The sequence below is a fragment of the Neoarius graeffei genome, chromosome 19, assembly GCF_027579695.1.
Source record: "Neoarius graeffei isolate fNeoGra1 chromosome 19, fNeoGra1.pri, whole genome shotgun sequence".
NCBI lineage: Eukaryota > Metazoa > Chordata > Actinopteri > Siluriformes > Ariidae > Neoarius > Neoarius graeffei.
Genome location: NC_083587.1, coordinates 43,639,732 through 43,664,273, shown reverse-complemented (window position 1 = coordinate 43,664,273; position 24,542 = coordinate 43,639,732). Strand labels below are relative to the sequence as shown.

The following is a 24,542-nucleotide window of genomic DNA, read 5'->3' as shown; positions in this document are numbered from 1 at the left end:
TTTATGTACTCCAGTTAGAGATTAGTGTTGCAGCCATGACAATGAACATTGTTTAAATAGTGAAGCTACGCTATATTTACTTCAATATAAACATACGGTGGATATAAAGTCGACACACCCCTGTAAAAATGCCAGGATTGTGTGAAGTAAAAAAAAGAAACCAAGATAAATCATGTCAGAACATTTTCCACCTTTATTGAGAATTTGTTCTTGATGAGGAGAAGAAACAACTTTTTATTTATCACATGTAAACTCAAGCACAGTGAAATTCCTCTCTGCGTTTAACCCATCTGAAGCAGTGAACACATACAGTACATGCACACATACCCAGAGCTGTGGGCAGCCATGCTACAGCGCCCAGGGAGCAGTTAGGGGTTAGGCGCCTTGCTCAACGGCACTACAGCCCAAGGCCACCCCCATGTTAACCTAACCGCATGTCTTTGAACTGTGGGGGAAACCAGAGCACCCAGAGGAAACCCACACAGACACAGGGAGAATAATGCAAACTCCGCACAGAAAGACCCTCGTCGGCTGCTGGGCTCGAACCCAGAACCTTCTTGCTGTGAGGCAACAGTGCCAACCACTACACCACCCGGTCGCCCTTATTATATACAATTGCACCACACAAAAGATTAAGTGACCAACAATCAAATATTTTGGGGGAAAATAGGAAATATAAAAGTTACAATAACCTGTTTGCCAAAGTGTGCACACCCTTTTATAATTGGAGATGTGACTGTGTTCAGGATGAATCAATCACATTCAATCTCTGGTTCAGAAGAAGAAGAAGAAGCTTTTATTTTTGTCACATAGAAGTAATGATCATACAGATGAAATTATTCTGATTAACCTCAAATAAAGACCAGGTGTTTCTGTTGGATTTTCTTGACATCCTCTTTGTTTCATGAGACTGTTGAAACCATGCTCCACAAAGAGCTTATGAAGCCTGTATGGTATCTCACTTGAACAGTAGCGACCCGGAGAGGGGTGTAAAAGGATTGCTAAAATGTTAGCTGTACCATGGAACACCATGACGGCCATCAACAAGTGGAGGAAAAAAAAAAAGCACAACAGTGGCATTAACAAGAATAGAAGATTCCCCTAACATTTACAAATGGTCAAGAACTTACCTTGGAGGCTGCCTCGAGACCGACAGCGGCATTAAAGGAGCTGTAGGAATATATGATGAGTCCTGATTACTCTCTGCATATGACCGCAATCTCTTGTATTCTTCACATGTCTGGGCTATGGGTTAGGGTGGGATTTGATGCCCGGGGTGTTTTTGTTTATATGGTGCGAGGCTAGACCCACTCGCTAGGCAAAAATATTTTTGGCCGCTAGGCGGGTGGGTCTAGTTTACTAGGCTAGGGTGACTGTACATTTTTATCGAACTCTGTGAAATTGTAAACCTAATGTCGAAATGGAGATATCCATTTGATAGGGGGGGTCCAAGGTGAAGATTAAAAAAATCTTTGTTTAAAATATTTTGTATTTCATGCAGAGTTTCGGAAGGAAAAGTCAGCGTTATGGATGTGACGCATCTGAAATAGACATGGCATATGTTTAGAAAATCAGCAATTTAACCACCATAACCCTTTGAAAAACTCTCTAAATATCAGCTAAAACTATCAAAGTTCTTAAATAATATTTAGGATGGCTATTGTTTTGCTGTTTTGTGGATTTTAGCATACATTTCTGTGGCTTGTGGCAATAATATAGAATTGTACATGATCAAAGTTATTAGTGTCATTAGCTAAAGTAGTGAAGGCGAAGGGAACAATTCTTGTGACAGATTGGTTCAACTTATTCACATCTGTAAAATACAGGCCTAGGTGATATCTCTGGGAGTGGTTTTGATGTATTACATGTTGCTTTATTTTTGCATGGTGAGGTTGACATTTACATGGAATTGCCCATGACCGAAACCCAAAGCATACATCCAAATCAGCAAAGCAATGGCTTAACCAAAAGAAGATTAATATTTTCGAATGGCCTAACCAGAGCCCAGACCTGAATCCAGCTCAAAATCTGTGGGGTGACCTGAAGCAAGCTGTACTCAGGAGATTCCCTCACAATCTGATGGTTCAAGAACGTTTTTGGGACGAACAGAATATTGCTAAGTCATGATGTGTCATGCTGATCGACTCAAAAAGACTGAGTGGTGTAATAAAATCAAAAGCCATTTCAGTGAAGTATTAGTTTAGGGGTGTGGATATTTATTCAGTAGGTTATTGAATTGTGTGGCGTCCCCTCCAGAAAGGGTTTCTGATCATTTGTCCACTTTATTTGTATACTAGTCTGGGACCTGGCTTAGACATCTCATCTCATCTCATTATCTGTAGCCGCTTTATCCTGTCCTACAGGGTCGCAGGCAAGCTGGAGCCTATCCCAGCTGACTATGGGCGAAAGGCGGGGTACACCCTGGACAAGTCGCCAGGTCATCACAGGGCTGACACATAGACACAGACAACCATTCACACTCACATTCACACCTACGGTCAATTTAGAGTCACCAGTTAACCTAACCTGCATGTCTTTGGACTGTGGGGGAAACCGGAGCACCCGGAGGAAACCCACGCGGACACGGGGAGAACATGCAAACTCCGCACAGAAAGGCCCTCGCCGGCCACGGGGCTCGAACCCGGACCTTCTTGCTGTGAGGTGACAGCGCTAACCACTACACCACCGTGCCGCCTGGCTTAGACATGTATGCACGTAATTTAGGAGAGGATAACTCAACTGTTATAGACTAATTTGACCCCAAGGAATAACTTGATGTGTGCCAAAATCGCCATCCGGGGTGAACAGCCTGAAAATTACCAATCCAAGATGGCCGCCGGTATTCCAATATTATTATTGTTTTACTCATGTTCCTGACCCTGGTTTATGTGACACATAAACAGTAATAATGTTATGTTAAAAGTTGTATTGTTGGCTGTTAAACATTTCGGGTCTCAAGATACTGCTGCTTACTAAAGTAATAAGTTTTGTTTTGTATTTTTCACTTTAAGTTAACATTCCGTTGATCGTAATAGTATGATTTTGAAAATACAATTTCTTTATATTAATCAAATGCTTGCTTTCTTATACTCTCCTAAATTATGTGCACAGGTCTCCCAATTCCGTAATTTCATGTTTGAGATGGGGTTATTCTGTTTTTCTCATGTTTTCTGTGAAACTGCAATTCTGGCCAGTTTTTGGTGTGTGTGTGTGTGTGTGTGTGTGTGTTTAATTTTTTTTTTTACCTTGCCCTTGACTATAGCTTGTTCCCTTTTCCTTCAATCATGAAAACGATGTCACTAATGGATTCCTCATACCCAAAACCCCATAAAATGAGGTATTGTACATACTTCTGTGGTGAGTGGTTCAAAAAATTGATATTTTCAATATGGCTACCGGCAGCCATCTTGGATTGGTAATTTTCAGGCTGTTTGCCCCGGATGGTGATTTTGGCACACATCCTAAGTTATTCCTTGGGGTCAAATTAGCCTATAACAGGGAGTTATCCTCTGCTAAATTATGTGCATACATATCTAACCCAGGTCCTCTACTATACTTTGCGATTTCACATTAAAGGTGGGAAAAGTTTTGACGTGATTTATCCTAGTTTTATTTATTTATTTATTACTTCACAAAAACCTGCCATTTTAACAGGGGTGTGTGGACAACATGGGTGTATGCATGCTTTCATTTCCTGTTCATTGTGAATTCATTGGCGGCACGGTGGTGTAGTGGTTAGCGCTGTCGCCTCACAGCAAGAAGGTCCTGGGTTCGATCCCAGCGGCTGGCGGGGCCTTTCTGTGCGGAGTTTGCATGTTCTCCCCGTGTCTGCGTGGGTTTTCTCCGGGTGCTCCGGTTTCCCCCACAGTCCAAAGACATGCAGTTAGGTTAACGTGGGGCGGCCTTGGGCTGAAGTGCCCTTGACCGAGGTACAGTATTTAGAGCAAGGCGCTCTAGTGTGGCTGCCCACTGCTGTGTGTGTGTGTGTGTGTGTGTGTGTTTTCACTGCTTCAGATGGGTTAAATGCAGAGGATAAATTTCATTGTGCTTGAAGTGTGCATGTGACAAAGGTTTCTTCTTCATTTGTCAGAAAAACTTTGTTGCAATAGAACATAAGACAGTAGATTAGGCTTTTTACAACCTTTTTTTTTTTTTTTTAAACCGATAGCAGGGGCATGCTAAGGGCAATTCATAGTGAATGATTAGTGATGAGGATAACAAAATATTTAAGACTCAAATAAAACCATTGGAATGGCAAGGCCGATACTTTTGTTTTTGCTATATACAGAATACATTTAGGTTTGAGAGCAGATGATGGATCAAAATTTCAGCTTTTCATTTCGTGATGCATACATCTGTGCGTGCTGAACAACTTAGAACATGGCACCTTTTGGTGAGCAGAAGTATTGGAACAGTCTTTGAAATTAACACTTGCATCAAGGCAGCGACTCATTGCCATCAACAAGCTGTTGCATTCTTGTTTTGTGATGCTTTTCTGGCTTGTACTGCAGCTTCTTTCAGTTGCTGTTTGTTTTGGGAGTTTTTTTCCCTTTCACTCTTCTATTCTGGAGGTGAAATGCATGCTTAATTGGGTTAAGGTTTGGTGATTGGTTTGGCCAATGTAAAACCTTCCACTTTTATCCCCTGATGAAGTTCGTTGTTGTGTTTTTTTTAATTTTTTTATTTAACCCTTGTTTAACCAGGAAAGGTCCCATTGAGCCACAATGGCTCTTCTGCCAGGGAGACCTGGCCAAGAATAGCAGGCAGATATTAAGACAAAGACAAAAACAAGACACTAAATAAAACTAAAAAAGAACAGAAATTAAAAAAAAAAAAAAAAACATGGGACGTACACCAAATACACAACTGACAATGCAGCCAGGAATAATTAAAAACAAAAGACAAGAGAAAACAAGACGCACATAGAAGGTAAAAACAAAAACTGAACAGCAATAAAATAAGTGAAAACATGGGCACCCTATTTAAAAGCAATGACAGCGCTCTATAAAAGTTGATTGTAAAAGATTTTTAAAAACACTGACAGAGGGAAGTGTCTCTAGGTGAAGTGTACTCTGTAGTTCATTCCACATATATGATGCATAGTATGAAAATGATGTCTTGCCAAGTTCAGTTCTTATTGAGGGTACAGTCAATAGTAACTTATTTGTTGACCTTGTACTGTATACACTTGTGTGAAAAGAAAGCAGAGTCGAAATGTATCGAGGTAAGTTACCCAGTAACGCTTTTAAAATAAAAATAAGAAAGTGAAATTTCCTTCTAAGAGAAAGAGAAGACCATTGTACCATTTCATGCAACAAGCAATGATGAACTCTATTTCCAGTCCCTGTGATAAAACGCAAGGCAGAATTATATACAACATCCAGTTTTTTTTTTAGCAGTACTAATGAGGAATGCATATAAATGATATCACCATAATCTAACACGGATAAGAAAGTACTCTCTACCAACCTTTTTCTTGCTTTGTAAGGAAAACACTTTCTTTGTCTAAAATAAAATCCTAATTTAGGCCTGAGTTTCTTTAAGAGGTTTTCAATATGTGTACTAAAAGACAATTTATCATCTAGCCATATTCCTAAGTATTTATAGGAAGAGACTTTTTCTAACTGCGTTCCATTTGTGGTAATAATAGAGCTATTACAGGGTGTGTGAGCGCGTGTGAAAACCATGAATTTAGTTTTTTTTAGCATTTAGAACCAACCTAAGTCCCACAAGAGAATTTTGTATCTGGTTAAAAGCAGACTGTAAGTAGTTCACAGCTTCCTGTACTGATGATGCGGAAGTGTACACTACTGTGTCATCTGCATAGAGATGTACCTTTGTGGGACTTAGACCCATACCCAGGTTATTTATATATATAGAAAACAAAATGGGCCCCAGAATTGATCCTTGAGGCACACCCATTTTTAGCTCTAGAGAGGATGAGGTGCAGTTATCAATGATCACACGCTGCGTTCTACCACTCAGATAGTTAGTGTTGGCAGTGTTTTGGGTTATTGTCTTGCTCTTTTTGGTCACTGTGTTGGCAGACGGAATTTATTTATTTATTTTTTGGTTTGTTTTTTGTTGTTGACTTGTGAATTCATTCTGCTGCTATCATCATGAGTTACATCAAGAAAGATTAGTGAGCCAATTCCAGAAGCAGCTATGTAAGCCTAGGTCATAACACTACCTCCGTTGCACGTGACCGATGAGCTTGTATGTTTTGGATCATAAGCAGATCCTTTCTTTCTCTACACTTTGGCCTTTCCATCACTTTGGTAGAAGTTAATCTTGGTTCCAGAGCTTTTTCTGTTGGCTGAACTGTTCAGTGTCTTGGTTTGTGTGTTTTTTTTTTTTTTTTCCCCAGGACATTCCAAATTGTTGTATTGTTAATGCTCAGTGTTTATGCAATGGCTTAGATTGATTGATTGATTTAAGTTTTTTTTTTCTCCTCCCTCTTTTCTCACTTCAGAATGGCTTGCTTTTCTCTCATGACAGATCTCTGGTCTTCATATTTGTTTATCCTTTTTAACAAATGCTGTTAGGTGTAATCCAGGGCTCAAACCAAATGTTGACTGTCATAACTATTAATTATTAAAAAAAAAAAGTTTAACAGGGCTCATCTGGGCAACAAGAACCACCTGTTAGTCATATGTTCCAATATTTTTGATCACTTAAAAAGACAGGTTAGTTTAAACAAAAGGTGCCATGTTGTAAATTATTTACCATATCTAGATGTACAGTACTGTGCAAAAGTCTTAGGCACATGTAAACAAACGCTGTAGACCAAAAACGGCTTAAAGGTAGACTGCCTTTCAGATTTTTCAAGTGTAGGCCATAAAAAGAATTTCCCTGACACCCAATTATTTTTGTTTAGTGGACCGAAGGCTACTGAATTCGAATCACAGACTTCCACTTTTATGAGGTTTTTTTTTCCTGCTTCACCATGACCCAATTCAAGATACTACATCATGCATCACATGGTGGGCTTTCCCCGTTCACGCAAGGCATTGTGGGATACAAATTTGAAACAGGAGAGAAAAATGGAGGACAGGAGTGTGTGAATGAAACGTGAAAGACTGACTACAGTAACGGAAAGCGAGAAGAAAAGACGTTATGTTGCGAAGGAAAGGAAACGCAGGACCAAACTAATAAATATCGGCGGTCAGCGAGCACCTCAGTGTGATCAGCTGTTCGTTTAGCGACAGAATAATGGAACTGTCAGTGCACGGTCAAGGTAAACCTGTAGATGGCAGTAATGCAACACTGTGGATGCCAGCTGTCGTAAAACCCAGAAGAAGAAGAAGGTAAACCTGTTCATGCACACACGGACTTCCTCTGTCTGCTTGACTGCGTGAAGCGAGTGATTTCATGCACATTATTTGCTAGAGGATCCCCTTAAATTAAATAACCTCCCGGCTATATAATGGCCTGTTTTTTTGAGATGTTACAGAAATAAACATGTATCACAATGACCAAATTTCAGAGGGAACCAAATTTCACCGATTTTATGAAATTGAAAGGCCGTCTAGCTTTAAAAATGAAATGTTTCAACATGGGGGGACCTATAAAAGGCAGTAAGCCATAATAAATGGAACAAAGTCAGTATTTAGTGTGTGATGATCCTTTTGCTTGAAAAAAAAAAATTAAGTATTCTCGGGTACTATTAGTGCAGGTTTATGTGGAAATGAACTGTAGGTTTTACCAGCCACAGTTCTTCTGGACACTTTGACTGTCACACTCGCTTCTTCATTTTGCAGCAAAACCTAGTAGCCTTCATCCTGTTTTCTTTTTTTTAATCTGAAAAGTGCTCTCTTATGTAATATGCTGCTGAGATGCAAACTTTTTTTTTTAAATCACAAACTTCTTCCGGGCGGCACGGTGGTGTAGTGGTTAGCGCTGTCGCCTCACAGCAAGAAGGTCCGGGTTCGAGCCCCGTGGCCGGCGATGGCCTTTCTGTGCGGAGTTTGCATGTTCTCCCCGTGTTCGCGTGGGTTTCCTCCGGGTGCTCCGGTTTCCCCCACAGTCCAAAGACATGCAGGTTAGGTTAACTGGTGACTCTAAATTGACCGTAGGTGTGAATGTGAGTGTGAATGGTTGTCTGTGTCTATGTGTCAGCCCTGTGATGACCTGGCGACTTGTCCAGGGTGTACCCCGCCTTTCGCCCGTAGTCAGCTGGGATAGGCTCCAGCTTGCCTGCGACCCTGTAGAACAGGATAAAGCAGCTAGAGATAATGAGATGAGAATGAGACAAACTTCTTCCGGGTTAGCAAAAACAATTGAATTGGCTTTGTTGTTCCAATACTTTCAGAAGGGCTTGTAAGTGTAGCTGTGCCTGAAGATATAGCTGCAAGTTCATGAATGATAGGAGCTTGTATTCCTCAGGATAGTAGGAGTAGGATCTGGATTGCCATAAGAGGCTGCAGGCTTCAGACGGAATTGTTTAGTGGAGCAACACATCCATGTCTTTGTTCAATGATCTGCGCACGATGACATTGGTGCACAAAGTATATTTTCTTCCCGTTTGTTAGCTTTTAAGTTCGGATTTCCGTGCGTTCCCCTTGCATCAGGAAAAATCGCTATTGTTAATCTTCATTACAGTTTTGAGTTACTGATTTATGGTAACCGATAACTGCAGTTAAGATGAACTCGGCACCCAAAAGGTAGTTTTCTGTGCTAGTAGCCTAACAAATTGGTGTCTCCATGGTTGAGTGAAGATGTAAAAACAAAATGCAGTGTGGGATGGATGGGAGCCTGGCTCCTGCCCAGTCAGGGCTAGACATTCTCATAATCTTTAATTCTCTCCTCCCATGCAGAACCGTGTGGGGAGGCACACCTAATGAGCTGAGGAAGAAAGCCTTTAGTGGGAATAATTTTCAGAGCGCAGCGTTTGGTTATAAAACAATGACTGTGTTTTGGGAAGGCTATGTGAGCCCATTTGGAGAACTCGCTCTCATCTCCTGCATCTGCCTGCCCTGCTACACTTTCACGCGCACTCTTGTACTGCCCTAGTCTGTCCCGTGTTTGAAGTGTCCTCCGGCGCACATGCAGAGAAGCAATGGGTGAAATGAAATGCAAAACAACAGAAGAGATTAATGTAACGTTTAGTCGGGTAGTGTAATCTGAACAGTGCTAACTTTATTAAAGGGGACATATGATGAAGAAAAACTCACTTTGCACATAGATTTGAGTATCTGGTATCTACCTACCCATAAACTCTGGAATGAGGTAACAGGGTTCTCCACTTTTCAAAAATAAAAGGTGGTGGCGGGGGTTTGGGGGCTGCTTAGGATCCCAATGGGGTCCAGGGGCGGAGCCCCAGTTGGGGGCCAGGGGGATGAAATCTGCCTGAAGCTGACGGACTTTGGGCTTTTTTGACAGTGAAACCGGCTAATAAATGGATAGGAAATGGTAAATCATTGTTAAAATCATTTTACAAAAAAATGAACACATTCTTACTGTACATATCATCTTTATTGTCAATCTGAGACTCGTTCGACATTTCAGTTGAGACTGACGCGCCTGTTGCGCATCCCTGAATTAATTATATTTTTTCTGTGTGAGAAAAATAAATGAACTTCCATGCATAAACAAAATACCCCCCATTTACAATAAATGCATACTTTTTTTTACAATACACAATGTTAATTGGGTGAAACCACTGCAATTAATGCACAAGCTGGTGCGCGTGCCCGAGACTGGCACTACAAAGCCACCTCGGCCTCCGTAGTTTGGGTCCTTTAACCCAGGAACCCGGAAGTCCTGCAGTAAACAACCACAGGGAAGCAACGGGAAAATGCAGCTCTCACCTATACAATCACAGATACGTAAAATAAAAGACCTGAACTTAACTTGTGTGTGTTATATAATTTCTGACCATACACTGTTACAGTAAAGATGATAGATAAGTGTAACCGTTGCACAATAACGCTACAAACACCTGCAAAGTTATTTATCTGCTGGCTAGCTGCAGCTTGTAGCTTCCAGCGTTACTGTGTGTCAGTATAGGCCCCAGTCACACCGCCCGAACTTTGCTGGAGCGTTCCTTGAACGGTAGGGAGGGGGGGCCGAATTTCGACAACGCTCGCACCACGCACAAAATGGGAAAAAAAATCGAAAACACGGGCGTTGGCTTAGCGGTGCACTGCTGAAGCCGGCGTTGCTTTAGCGTTGGTTTAGCGGTAGCGAGCGGTAACGAGCGTTGGTATAACGGCGTTCTGCACATGCGGGCTTTGGCTCGGCGGGGGTATAAAGTTGGTTTAGCACCAATCATAGCAAGTGTCTCAGCATCCATGGTGATACAGTTTTACTGTAACTTTGAGCAAATTCGATATAGATGAGGTCTGAACTCAACGGCAGCTCGATTCCAAATGAGCTCCTGGTCCATTTCTCCCCGTATTTATAGCCAAATTCTGGTCCCGCTCCGACACCTCTATACCAACGCCAAACCAAAGTTCATCGCCGCCATGGATAGCTGCTTCAACGCCCGACACCGTTCCAGCAACCCCGTGTCTGCTCGTAAAACGCTTATAACCGCTCCACCGAAGTTTGTGCAACGTTTAATCGCCGCCCGGGCAACGCTGGCGAAGCAGCGGTGGTCCAGTGTTCAAGATTTCTGCGTTGGCCTAGCGGACCCAAGCGTCCACGAACTTGCGTCTAGCGGTGCCAAACTTTGACTGGGCGTTGGTGGAGCGGGGGTGAACTTTGCCGGGGCGGAAAATTGCCCCCTCCTCACCGCTCGCAATATTTTGTACAGCTCAAAACTTTCGGAGCGGTAGGAGGGCCCCTCGAGAAACATCAGCGGTGGCCGAGCGTATACGGCGTTGCTTTAACGGGGGCCAACTTTTGTTAAACGGTGGTGAACGGTTACGAGCGGTGATTAATTTTTTTCACCGCTCCAGGAACGCTCCAGCAAAGTTCGGGTGGTGTGACCGGGGCCATAGTGTAATGTGGTGCGGTGTAGTGTAACGCAGGGATAGACCTCAATCTGCAGAGCTCTGGGTCACGATCTGTAAGCAGCCAGCCGGATGGTTTTCTACTGCAATCACGTGGCCACTTCAGGCTGCCCCGTATGCATTCGTTTAATGGTCTTCTGCGTGTTAAATAGCTACAAAATTATAATAAAGCGAATACTTTACGATTTATTTGGTGTATACTGATGAAGTAAATTTTTTTTTTTTTTGGTCAAGGGAAGGGTGGCGGGCCAGAATTAGAACATGGCCACTTTAAAAGCGCCTGTAGAGAACACTGAGATAATCTAGTCAGCATCTTTTGAGCTGCCAGTTTCAGAAAATGTGTTTCAGCAGGCTGTTCAGATTTGGCTCCCCTTTCTGTGTCACAGGGGGAGTTCATTAGAATTATGCTGCACCCCCATCGAAATATCTCAGTCTTAGAAAGGATGTGTTAAATTCTTACACATCAGTGGGTGAGTTTTGAGCAAACACTTGCTGTGTTAATTTTGTTAATTGAGTTTAACACAGGGCGGCACGGTGGCGTAGTGGTTAGCGCTGTCGCCTCACAGCAAGAAGGTCCGGGTTCGAGCCCCGTGGCCGGCGAGGGCCTTTCTGTGCGGAGTGTGCATGTTCTCCCCGTGTCCACGTGGGTTTCCTCCGGGTGCTCCGGTTTCCCCCACAGTCCAAAGACATGCAGGTTAGGTTAACTGGTGACTCTAAATTGACCGTAGGTGTGAATGTGAGTGTGAATGGGTGTCTGTGTCAGCCCTGTGATGACCTGGCGACTTGTCCAGGGTGTACCCTGCCTTTCGCCCGTAGTCAGCTGGGATAGGCTCCAGCTTGCCTGCGACCCTGTAGAAGGATAAAGTGGCTACAGATAATGGATGGATGGAGTTTAACACAGTGAATGTGCCAGGAAGATTCACACAAAGGTCTATAAACATGTAATATGAACAGATTTGCTTTACACAGCACAGTCTACACACATTGTGTTTTTGAATGCATTTCATATGCCGAGATTTTCTCGATTTGCTTTGACGGGGCCCACGAGTTTACAAGCCTACAGATGCATGACAGCTGCTGTCATTGCATACGTGTACATATGCAAGCTCATCTCATCTCATTATCTCTAGCCACTTTATCCTGTTCTACAGGGTCGCAGGCAAGCTGGAGCCTATCCCAGCTGACTACGGGTGAAAGGCGGGGTACACCCTGGACAAGTCGCCAGGTCATCACAGGGCTGACACATAGACACAGACAACCATTCACACTCACATTCACACCTACGGTCAATTTAGAGTCACCAGTTAACCTAACCTGCATGTCTTTGGACTGTGGGGGAAACCGGAGCACCCGGAGGAAACCCACGCGGACACGGGGAGAACATGCAAACTCCACACAGAAAGGCCCTCGCCGGCCACGGGGCTCGAACCCGGACCTTCTTGCTGTGAGGCGACAGCGCTAACCACTACACCACCGTGCCGCCCATATGTAAGCTAATCTTCATAATTATTGTTCTCTGCTGTACATAATTTATTCTTGCGTTCACCATAGGTCATTTGTATAATCATGTCCGATTATGATGGACCGATTACAAGGACACCAAAGAAAAGAAAGCATGTGTTCTAAAAGAGAGTTCAATAAAGAGTGGTCTTTTACATTTCCGTGTATACAGCCTGTGAAAGATCAGCCAGGCAAAGCTTTCTGCACAGCGAGGAGATATTATTTTTAATAACTTATTTACAAGATCTAAGCCTAATGCTTACTTTTCCCTTTATATCACTGGCTTGTAAAAAGATCCATATGTTGTAAATATCCCAGTGTTTTAATGTGTCAAATCTCGATCTGCATCTGATAGACTCGAGTGTAGACCTGTCTGTAATGATCTAAGACTGTGATGTATCAAATGTCAAGATCATTGCCACGTCAAACACTGCTCAGCGCTGTCAGATGCTAAACATGTGCTGTTATTAACTGTCAGCAGATACACGATCCACTTGCAAATTTTTTAATACCAATGTAAATTAAATGTCATTAAAAAATAAGCTGAAAGGCTTGGAAATTGCATATTTCAATGCCATAAAAAAAAATTTAAATTCCCCATGCGAGAGGGGGGTACCCCGTCCTGCACCCCCCGACAGCTTCGCCATCAATTGCTGTGCGGCCTTAGCCTCTAGCACCGCTTCAGACAGGCATTTGGCAGTCTGAAAATTGGGACCTATGCTTTGGGGTGGCATGATGGTGTCGTGGTTAGCACTGTCGCCTCACAGCAAGAAGGTTCTGGGTTTGAGCCCAGTGGCCGACAGGGGCCTTTCTGTGCGGAGTTTGCATGTTCTCCCCGTGTCCGCGTGGGTTTCCTCCGGGTGCTCCGGTTTCCCCCACAGTTTAAAGACATGCAGGTTAGGTTAACATGGGGCGGCCTTGGGCTGAAGTGCCGTTGAGCAAGACACCAAACCCCCAACTGCTGTAGCATAGCTGTCCAGTGCTCTGGGTACATGTGTGTGAGCTCATTGCTCACTTGCGTGTGTTCACTGTTTCAGATGGGTTAAATACAGAGAACGAATTTCACTCTGCTTGAGTGTGCATACAACAAATAAAGACTGCTTCTTCTTTCTGAATTAACATTCAAGAGGAAAGAGTGACTTGATTGGCTGCCAGAAGCTGGGGATAGGGAAAGCAGTGGCTCATTATCATTTCAAGGAACAGGCGCACAAATTGGCCATTTTGAACAGGGCTGTTTAGGCAGGGTCAGAAGCGAGCTGTGGTATTTTGACCAAAATATATCGCAGACAGGGCGGCACGGTGGTGTAGTGGTTAGCGCTGTCGCCTCACAGCAAGAAGGTCCTGGGTTCGAGCCCCGTGGCCGGCGAGGGCCTTTCTGTGCGGAGTGTGCATGTTCTCCCCGTGTCCGCGTGGGTTTCCTCCGGGTGCTCCGGTTTCCCCCACAGTCCAAAGACATGCAGGTTAGGTTAACTGGCGACTCTAAATTGACCGTAGGTGTGAATGTGAGTGTGAATGGTTGTCTGTGTCTATGTGTCAGCCCTGTGATGACCTGGCGACTTGTCCAGGGTGTACCCCGCCTTTCGCCCGTAGTCAGCTGGGATAGGCTCCAGCTCGCCTGCGACCCTGTAGAACAGGATAAAGCGGCTAGAGATAATGAGATGAGATATATCGCAGACATTTTTATTAAGACCTCAAGGAGCTGTGGAAAAGGGGTATGCCACCTTTAATGCTAATAATTTATTTATTCATACTCTGCAGCTTTAGGAACTTGCCCAGTGCCTTGCTAAGTAACGTGTGTGATGAACCTTAGCTAGCTAGCCAACGCTAGCTAACAGTAGTCAAGTAGCATCAACAACTGACAAAGAAACGAAATGGCCAAATGAAAAATATCAGACTTTTTTTTTTTTCTTTTATGCTTTGTCCATTCAAACCCTTCTTCCTCTACATCAGATGCCGATGACGGACACGATCAGTGAAAGTTCCCAGGTACTGTATAGTAATCCCAGGCAGACTCGGGTCAGTATTCAATCATTGCCAGGTAATGATATCAAAGCACAGATAATTGAGTCTCCCTGTGCCCTGACTCCCCTGCCCACGAAGCAGTTTAAATCAACATGACTATGTGGTTAGGTTATGGCAAGGAGAAAGTGCATTTTACCGTTAGTGATCTGAATAATTAAAAAAAAAAAAGAGAGATCATGAAGCATGGTGACGGGACAGGAAAAAAATGTCAAGAATTGTCTCATTGCTAGATCTGTCCCTCATGCTACCCCGATAGTTAAAGCAGTGCAATGTGACGGTGATAAAGTTTCAGAAAAAGAGAGAAACGAATTGAAAATTCAAGATTGCTGTTTACAAGATTACAGTGGAAGAAATAACTAGTTAACAAGTCGAACAGATCATAAAGGACAACAGTGTAGGCAGTGACGATTTAAAAAAAGACCAAAAAAGCATTGGGAGAAAGAAGGAGCGTCAAGTGGGCTTTTGTCATTTATCTATTTTGCTTGTATACACCGGCATAAAACGTTGTTCCAATGCACACTTGGCAAGCTTTCTAAAAAATAAAAAATATCGTGTCTGTACTTCTACCGGTTCAGAAGGCATCTTTTCAATGCAAATGATGAATTGATATTTGGATGTATCCTTACCGTGTCAGTGTACTGTTTCAGACAGCGAGTTCTACAGCATCTATTAGCTGCATAAGAACAGAGATGGTGTGAGGCTATCTGGGAGTTGTGTGTATGCGTAAGCACAGTAAAATGCTTGATTATAACAGCAGTGACGTGAAAGTGGAAAGATGCGTTGGACTTGTGTGAAGGAAAGGGTTGATGTGTGGATTGGGGTTATAGATCAGGAAGAAAATAGAGCTGTGAGATTGCAGCTAGAGATGCATATATAGGAGTTGAAGCTGAGGAGAGAGGGGATGTAAAATTTGACCAGGGTAAACGAGTGAATGAGGGGAGTGATCGACAGCAGAGAGGATCTGTAGTGCCTTACAGATGAGGGGGTAGTTGTGGGGTGGGGGTCTCACAAGATGCCTCCCACCAAACGTGTATATACACACACACACACACACACACACACAACTTGTCTGACAATCCAAGCATGCACTTTAACAAAGTTTAACTACTGTGATCCCAGCATAAATCAAAATTGTAACTTCAACACACACGCGCGCACGCTATGGATTAATCTAAAGCAGGGGTTTTCAAAGTGTGGGAGAGTCAGCCCCCCCTCAGAGAGCAAATAAATAACAGCGCCCCCCCCTTACAATTTTTGTTGTTGCTATACTTAATGTTCCATTCGTATTTTAAAAAATGGTTGTTGTACACTTTTTTTTTTTTCTTTTACGCATTTTAAGCATCGGTGCTTTTTGAAAACATCATTCTTTTACGCATTTTAAACATCTGTGCTTTTTGAAAACATCTTGTTTTACACATTTTAAACATCTGTGCTTTTAAAAACTTTTTTACACATTTTAAACATCTGCTTTTTAAAAACATCTTGTTTTACACACTTTAAATATCTGTGCTTTTTTAAAACTTTTTTACACATTTTAAACATCTGCTTTTTTAAAAACATCTTGTTTTACACATTTTAAACATCTGTGCTTTTTAAAACCTCTTTTGTACACATTTTAAACATCTGTGCTTTTTTAAAACATCTTTTTTACACATTTTAAACATCTGTGCTTTTTTAAACATCGTTTTACACATTTTAAAAATCTGTGCTTTTTTAAACATCATTTTACACATTTTAAACATCTGCTTTTTTAAAACATCTTGTTTTACACATTTTAAACATCTGTGCTTTTTAAATCTTGTTTTACACATTTTAAACATCTGTGCTTTTTAAAACCTCTTTTGTACACATTTTAAACATCTGTGCTTTTTTAAACATCGTTTTACACATTTTAAACATCTGTGCTTTTTTAAACATCATTTTACACATTTTAAACATCTGCTTTTTTAAAACATCTTGTTTTACACATTTTAAACATCTGTGCTTTTTAAATCTTGTTTTACACATTTTAAACATCTGTGCTTTTTAAATCTTTTTTTACACATTTTAAACATCTGTGCTTTTTTAAACATCGTTTTACACATTTTAAACATCTGTGCTTTTTTAAATCTTTTTTTTACATATTTTAAACATCTGCTTTTTTAAAACATCGTTTTACACATTTTAAACGTGCTTTTTTTTAAAAAAAAACTTTTTTACACATTTTAAACATCTGCTTTTTTGAAACATCTTGTTTTACACATTTTAAACATCTGTGCTTTTTAAATCTTGTTTTACACATTTTAAACATCTGTGCTTTTTAAATCTTTTTTTACACATTTTAAACATCTGTGCTTTTTTAAACATCGTTTTACACATTTTAAACATCTGTGCTTTTTTAAATCTTTTTTTTACATATTTTAAACATCTGCTTTTTTAAAACATCGTTTTACACATTTTAAACGTGCTTTTTTTTTAAAAAAACTTTTTTACACATTTTAAACATCTGCTTTTTTGAAACATCTTGTTTTACACATTTTAAACATCTGTGCTTTTTTAAAAACTTTTTTTTACACATTTTAAGCATCTGCTTTTTTTAAAACATCTTGTTTTACACATTTTAAACATCTGTGCTTTTTAAATCTTTTTTTACACATTTTAAACATCTGTGCTTTTTTAAACATCGTTTTACACATTTTAAACATCTGTGCTTTTTTAAATCTTTTTTTTTTTACATATTTTAAACATCTGCTTTTTTAAAACATCTTGTTTTACACATTTTAAACATCTGTGCTTTTTAAAATCTTTTTTTGCATATTTTAAACATCTGCTTTTTTAAAACATCGTTTTACACATTTTAAACATGCTTTTTTTAAAAAACTTTTTTACACATTTTAAACATCTGCTTTTTTAAAACATCTTGTTTTACACATTTTAAACATCTGTGCTTTTTTAAATCTTTTTTTACATATTTTAAACATCTGCTTTTTTAAAACATCGTTTTACACATTTTAAACATCTGTGCTTTTTAAATCTTTTTTTACACATTTTAAACATCTGCTTTTTTAAAACATCGTTTTACACATTTTAAACATCTCTGCTTTTTAAAACCTCTTTTGTACACATTTTAAACATCTGTGCTTTTTTAAATCTTTTTTTTTACATATTTTAAACATCTGCTTTTTTAAAACATCTTGTTTTACACATTTTAAACATCTGTGCTTTTTTAAAAACTTTTTCTGAAGGTCCTTTTTCTGACTCCAAATGCTGGAAACAAACTCTCCAAAAAAATCAACAGTAAAATACAGTTAGGTCCATAAATATTTGGACAGAGGCAGCATTTTTCTAATTTTGGTTCTGTACATTACCACAATGAATTTTGAACAAAACAATTCAGATGCAGTTGAAGTTCAGACTTTCAGTTTTAATTCAGTGGGTTGAACAAAATGACTGCATAAAAATGTGAGGAACTAAAGCATTTTATTAAACACAATCCCTTCATTTCAGGGGCTCAAAAGTAATTGGACAAATTAAATTATTGTAAATAAAATGTTCATTTCTAATACTTGGTTGAAAAGCCTTTGTTGGCAATGACTGCCTGAAGTCTTGGACTCATGGACATCACCAGACACTGTGTTTCCTCCTTTTTAATGCTCTGCCAGGTCTTTACTGCAGCGGTTTTCAGTTGCTGTTTGTTTGTGGGCCTTTCTGTCTGAAGTTTAGTCTTTAACAAGTGAAATGCATGCTCAATTGGGTTGAGATCAGGTGACTGACTCGGCCATTCAAGAATATTCCACTTCTTTGCTTTAATAAACTCCTGGGTTGCTTCGGCTTTGTTTTGGGTCATTGTCCATCTGTATTATGAAACGCCGACCAATCAGTTTGGCTGGATTTGAGCACACAGTATGTCTCTGAATACCTCAGAATTCATCCGGCTGCTTCTGTCCTGTGTCACATCATCAATAAACACTAGTGACCCAGTGCCACTGGCAGCCATGCATGCCCAAGCCATCACACTGCCTCCACCGTGTTTTACAGATGATGTGGTATGCTTTGGATCATGAGCTGTACCATGCCTTCACCATACTTTTTTCTTTCCATCATTCTGGTAGAGGTTGATCTTGGTTTCATCTGTCCAAAGAATGTTCTTTCAGAACTGTGCTGGCTTTTTTAGATGTTTTTTTTAGCAAAGTCCAATCTAGCCTTTTTATTCTTGAGGCTTGTGAGTGGCTTGCACCGTGCAGTGAACCCTCTGTATTTACTTTCATGCAGTCTTCTCTTTATGGTAGATTTGGATATTGATACGCCTACCTCCTGGAGAGTGTTGTTCACTTGGTTGGCTGTTGTGAAGGGGTTTCTCTTCACCATGGAAATTATTCTGCGATCATCCACCACTGTTGTCTTCTGTGGGCGTCCAGGTCTTTTTGCATTGATGAGTTCACCAGTTCTTTCTTTCTTTCTTTCTCTCTCTCTCTCTCTCTCTCTCTCTCTCTCTCAGGATGTACCAAACTGTAGATTTTGCCACTCCTAATATTGTAGCAATTTTTCAGATGGGTTTTTTCTGTTTTCGCAGCTTAAGGATGGCTTGTTTCACCTGCATGGAGAGCTCCTTTGACCGCATGTTTTCTTCACAGCAAAATCTTCCAAATGCAAGCACCACACCTCAAATCAACTCCAGGCCTTTTATCTGCTTAATTGAGAATGACATGACGAAGGAATTGCCCACACCTGCCCATGAAATAGCCTTTGAGTCAATTGTCCAATTACTTGTGGTCCCTTTAAAAACAGGGTGGCACATGTTAAGGAGCTGAAACTCTTAAACCCTTCATCCAATTTTAATGTGGATACCCTCAAATGAAAGCTGAAAGTCTGGACTTTATGTCCATGTCCATTATATAACTATAACTTGAATATGTTTCAGTAAACAGGTAAAAAAACAAAATTTGTGTCAGTGTCCAAATATATATGGACCTAACTGTATATACCGGCTTTAAAATCCACATATAGAAAACGTCCACCAAACTTTCCTGGTCAGACAGAAACACACCAGTTACAATAATCTGAGCGCTATGACCGAGTCCTGTGCTTTGCAGGACCGCGCAGCTGCTTTATTACCAGTGTTGGATGCGAGAGAGTGTTTGGTCGGGACTTGTTTGGGGTTGTTTTGCACTGCTTATGAGTAATTACCGAGCCTGTTTTTAAGTGTGCACGACTGCTCTAGCACCGGAATGCATAGCATACTGAAGTCCTGAGTTTTAGCACACCCTGGGATGGAGGAATGCGTCGTTCAAATCGCAGCCTCACCAAGTCTTAACCCTTAGCACTCTGTGCTGCAGGAGCGCTGTACTGTGACTGACTCGCTAACATGCTGATGATCTGGTGTTTATTAAAAGCAAAGCTTTGGCTGCTCACAGTGTGCATTGAAATTCTGGACTGTCGAGAATGCTAGTTCTTTTGCCAGAGTCGCATGCTTTTTAGTTGATAAATGAATTGCGGCAATTTGTCTGTGGCGAGGATTCTGAAAAGCAGAACCGTCATTGCATTGTTCTTGCATGTCTTGAGCTTTTCATAAAAAGGAAATTAGAATCAGCAGGCAATTCTCTTTAAGCACGTATGGGTGTCAGAAGTGAACGTGATCACTTGATATGCAAGTCAAGTTGTCCTTTAAGAGTATTTTCATATGATGCATTATTTAGTGTATTTGAGTAAAAATAAAAATGGGGGAAATGTACCAGAGTTCTAATTTGAGCACAGCGTTTATACTATTACGCAGACTAAAACAACCAGCATGAGGGTGCCAGAGAAAGGTCGTCCTCGTCCACTTCTAGGAGAACTGCAGTGTGCTTTAAAAGTGATGTCTTTGTGACCTTTTTTTTTTTTTTTAAACCTTACTCCCCCCTGTGGCAATTTGTAGGTCTGTGCACTGGGTGATGTACTTTAGGATTTGGCATAAATTACTGAATCAACTGAATTTTTATTTTTTGGCTTGTGACTATACGCTCTTTGAGCCAAAGGAAACCTAGCAAGCTTACACTATTGTAGTGATTCTACTTCTGCACATGCTGGGTTATGATTTTCACCACTTCTGGCATAATTTATTCTTGTAACCCTATATTCACACCAAATGCAGCAAAAGTGTCAAAAAGACTAGAAGTCATTCGTTTTCTATGTGAGCCAGGGTCTCTAGGCAGCGAGATCGGTGGCGGCGAGTGTCGGGATCAAGCTGAAGTCCAGGCAACTTTATGGTAACGAGCGATGACGTGTTTTGGCAGCAACCAACTGGAGTTTAAAAATGCTCCGCTCAAAGGAATCCCAGAGAACAGGTCCTGTATATTTTGGTTCTATTCAAACTGTACCCAAGTAGCCTACCATGGAAGAGAAATTAATAATGATGGTGGGAAATTTCCCAATTGTTTATGATTTATGATGTGTCCCTGTTTGCATACAGGGATATAAATAATAATAATAAAAAAAACCCCACAAAGTATGGACCAATGTGTCGAAAATGGTAGGTATTTCAGATGAGTTGAAGTAGGGCTGTGCGATATATTGAATATACTTGATGTATTGCCGAAAATTCTGTGTGCGATACATACAATTATTATATCGTAACTATCGAGTATTTTATGGTCATCTTCCAACTTGCGTTCATTTCGTGTTTGTTTAAAACATTTCCTGGTGGTTTTCTCTCTGTCCGTCAGGCAGTAATGTGAGAGGCTGCCTAAGGGTAAAGAAAACAATAACGTCACGCACTCGCCAACCAATCCCGGGCGACATCTCGGTGCTGAAAGGAACTTCCGGGAAGATTTTCTAGTTTCAGTTGTGTTGCCAGATTGGGCGGTTTTAAGTGTGTTTTGGCGGGTTTTGAACATATTTTGGGCTGGAAAACGTCAGCAGTATCTGGCAACACTGCCGGCGGGAAGATTTCCTAGTTCCGGTTTACAGCGCTGACTCAGTTCGTGCAATCGCTGGTGTTGCGTAGGCTACCGTGTAAGCTCTGTCAATTTCAGCGACACATTAAAAATGGAAGCGGACGAATTGGTTCCTAAAAGAACTAGTAAGGGGTCAGTCATCTGGCATTTTTTTGGATATCACGAGGAGGACGTGGAACAGCAAATGCCAGTTTGTAAAGTGTGCAAAAAAAACCTGTCATCACAAAAGGCAGCAGCCGGAATTATACACATCTGAGAGGCAGAGCCAGAAAACATTCAGTTCAAAAGTGTGCAAAGAGAAAAATGATGTTTTGCAGATCTCTCTCTTCTCTCCCTCAGTCTCTCTCTCTATTGTGAATGTTCCAGTGGTTCTCAGTAGTCAGGTTAATAGCTTGGAGATCTATTTTTTAAAATAATTTAATGAATGAGCACTTTTCTTATTTAGGCCAAATGTCTTTCTCAGTGTTGAGCTGCACTTTATTGGTTTGAGCTCTGAGCAGCTCTGTATTGTGTTGCCCCTTTGTTGCAATTTTCAAGATTGTTTTTGCAGTTTGTGCCACATCTTTGTTGAATAAAAATAGTCTTATTTCAATTCAATTGTGATTAATCACTAACATGACAATTTAAAATGTGTTGTTGAAAACCACCTGTAAAGTTAACCAAGAATGTTATTTAATCTGCAGGGATTGTAGTGAAAAGAGTAAAAGTTAGATTTCATGGGGTCCTTTTAGAGGAGATTTAAATATATCGAGATATATATCGTGAAATGGAGAAAATGTATCGGGATATTCATTTTTTCCCATATCGCACAGCCCTAAGTTGAAGTGCATAATATAATATATTTTGTGAAAATACGAGGGAATTACATGCTAACTTGTACCATAGTGTGCAGAAGTGTGTTGGCTATTTATTTACTTGTGACTTGAATGATGCTGTTAAACGGGAGGTATTATGAGCCAAGAGGTGTAAGTTGGATATAAATGAAAGTGGTCACTTTTGCTGATTTTAAAATTTTTTGCAATGAGAGGAAAAAAAGGTAGAACATTTTATGTCCGTCCGATCGATTTTTGCAACACCTGTCAAAAAAAGTTGGGGCGGTATAGCATCTGCCACTTTGTCACATTGCCATTCCTTCTCACAAGACTTGAGAGGTTTAGGGACTAAAGACACCAACTGATGAAGCGTTTCAGGTGCTATTTTGTCCAATTTTTCCTGGTGTGCAACAGTATGGGGTCGTCCTTGTCATGTTTTTCATTTCAAAATTCACCACACGTTCTGTCTTGAGGACAGAGGGGACGGACACCCTCTTTCTCCACGGCCATGCCTTTTTAATGTGAGCAGAATGTGGTTTTGCATTGTCTTGTTGAAATATCTCTGGAAAAGATGTCGTCTTGAAAGCAGCACATGTTGCTCCAAAACCTCAATGTACTTTTCTGCATTAATGCTGCTATCACAGAAGTGTAAGTTACCTTTGCCAAGGGCACTAACACAACCCCATACCATGACAGACCCTGACTTTTGGACTTCTTGTTGGGAACAGTCTGGATGGTCCTTTCTGTCTTTGGTTCAGAACACATGGAGTCCATTTCTCCCCCCCCAAAAAAAAGTCCTGGAATACTGACCACAATACACATTTCCAGTGTGTGATGGTCCAGCCCAGATGTGTCTGAGCCCAGAAAAGTCAACGGCACTTCTGGACACGATTAATATAAGGTTTCTTTTTTTGTACAGTAAAGTTTTAACTAGCATTTGTGGATATAACTTTCTGTTGTAGTGCTTGAGAAATATTTGCCAAAGTAATCCCGAGCCCATGTGGTTATATCAGCGATACATGAAAGACTGTTCTTGATGCAGTGTCATCTGAGGGATCAGAGCTCACAGGTGTTCAGCTTAAGCTTGTGCCCTTGCCCTTTATGCACCAACATTTCTCAAGATTCTTTGAATCTTTTAATGATTTGTAAATTATATAGCAGAGTGTGATGCATTCAAATCCCTTCATATCTTTCTTTGGGGAACAGTGTCTTGAAACTTTTCAATTATTTTCTCATGCATTTTGTTGACAAACTGGAGATTAGATCTCGGCCCAACTTTGTTCCTCAAAGATTAGACCTTTTCTTGATACTGATTTTGTAGCAAATCGTGATTACAATCACATTGTTGACATCACCTGTTTCGCAGCACATCGTTATTTGTTTTACGTCATTACTTGCCTTAAATTGTCCCTGTCCCAATTTTATTTTATTTTTTTTGGGGGGGGGAATATGTTGTAGGCTTGAAATGCAGGAATGGATGTGTATAAACAAGTGAAATGAAGTTGAGCAGAGAAAACAGGAAATATCTTGGGTTCATACTGTCTACAATGAAATACAAGTCAAAGTGAACTTAGAAATCATTGGTGTGTGGTTTTTTTTTTTTTTTAATTTGCATTTTCCATATCATCCCAACCTTTTCTGATTTGGGGTTATAGATGTACAGTACTGTGCAAAAGTCTTGGGCACAGTAAAGAAATGCTGTCGACCAAAAATGGCTTAAAAATAATGAAATGTTTCAACATAAATTATAAACAGCAGGAAGCCATAATAAATGAAACAAAGTCGGTATTTGGTGTGTCATGATACTTGGCTTAAAAAAAAAAAAAAAAGTCATCTCCGGTACAATGAGTGCAGCTTTATAAGGAGATGAGCTGTAGGTTTTACTGAGCATCTTGCAGAACCAGCCACAGTTCTTCTGGACACTTTGTCACGCTCGCTTCTTCATTTTGCACCAAAACCCAGTAGCTTTCATTATGTTTTTTTTTTTCCTTTTTTAATTTGAAAAGTGGTTTCTTATGCTGCTCAGATGCAAACTTTTTTTTTCCTGTAACATTTAATTTTGTGCTGGAAAACAAATGTTTTGAATTCTAAAATGTTTTCATATTGACTTGATAATGTAGAAGTCTTAAAATAGAAATCTATAACAGTTTGTATGGAAAAAAAAAATAAGGTGCCGAAGATTTTTGCACAGAACTGTAAATGTAAATTCATAAATTTTATAAAAACATAAGATTCATAGATATCAGATGTATCGCCGTTCATGGTTGTCTGCAAAGTGAATAACCCATGTAGTATCTTGGTTTCATTTATGGACCCACTATCCTGTTTTGCAGCTCAAATAT

At 40.5% G+C, this 24,542-nt stretch overlaps 1 protein-coding gene across 8 annotated transcripts in view; it reads left to right on the top strand.

Annotated features, from left to right (window-relative positions):
• Positions 1 to 24,542, top strand: part of LOC132867290 (intermembrane lipid transfer protein VPS13B-like) — a 335,496-nt gene that overhangs the window by 144,630 nt on the left and 166,324 nt on the right. The window lies entirely within an intron of this gene.